Genomic DNA, 1138 nt, shown 5'->3' with positions numbered 1-1138 from the left:
AAAAAAAGAAAGAAAAACAGATGAAGGGGCTGGTGAGATGGCCCAAATGGTAAAGTGCTTGCTCTTTTTGACTCAAGCATTAAAAAAAGAAAAATTAATAAATAAACAAAACAACTAGCCATGATGTCTACCCGTCATTATTAACACTGGAGCCAGAGACAGAAAGATCCCTAGGACTTGGCGACCATCCCATCTAGCTGAATTGGTGAACTCCGGGAGAGAGACCCAGTCTCAGAGAGATAAGGTGAAGATTGGTTGAAGAAAGCATTGGCTCTTGACCCCTAGACTCCACACACACGAGCACAGGCACACTCATCCACACAAAAACTCAGACACTCATCCACACACACGAGCACAGGCACACTCATCCACACAAAAACTCAGACACTCATCCACACAAAAACTCAGACACTCATCCACACACACGAGCACAGGCACACTCATCCACACAAAAACTCAACAGTCACAGGAGAGAAACAGGAAAAGTGAGCCCGGCACAGAGAGCCAGGCCCTTCACTGCGCACTTGAGAGGCAGGGACAAGCAGATCCCTGTGAGTTGGAAGTGAGCCTGGTCTACACAGAGAGAGCCTGTCTCAAAGAAATTAAAAAGTGGAATGTGTTTGTGAGTTTATCACCTCACCACAGCAGCTGACTTCCTCTGCTCCTTCCTAGACTGGATTTCCTCCTGCTGAAAAGATAAGGGACGTTTCGGCAACAAAGGTCTCTTGGCAGACAGTCTTATTTTGGGGGTTGTTTGTTTGGTTTCTTGGCTACAGACAGAATTAGCCCTGGCTGGCTTCAACTCCATATGGACTGCAAGTTATTTATTTGTTTATTTTTGAGATGAGGTCTTCAAGACATCAGGGCTGAGCCTGAACTCAATGTCATCCAGACAGGCCTTTAGGTCGCTGAAGTCACACACGTAACCACCAGGGATCCTAACCCTCCTATGTTGCTTAATTTTAAAATCATATTTGTTGCCCTTATTAATCCCAGCATTCGGGGGCCAGAGGCATGAGTTCCAGGCTGGCCTGTCTACAGAGCAAGTTTCAGGCCAGCCAAGGGTACATAGAGAAGCCTGTCTCAAGAAAACAAAAACAAAATCACATTTATTTATTTATCTATTCATTCATTCATT

This window comes from Microtus ochrogaster, chromosome 10 (genome assembly GCF_000317375.1).
Source record: "Microtus ochrogaster isolate Prairie Vole_2 chromosome 10, MicOch1.0, whole genome shotgun sequence".
Taxonomy (NCBI): domain Eukaryota; kingdom Metazoa; phylum Chordata; class Mammalia; order Rodentia; family Cricetidae; genus Microtus; species Microtus ochrogaster.
Note: the sequence above shows the minus strand (reverse complement) of the source record.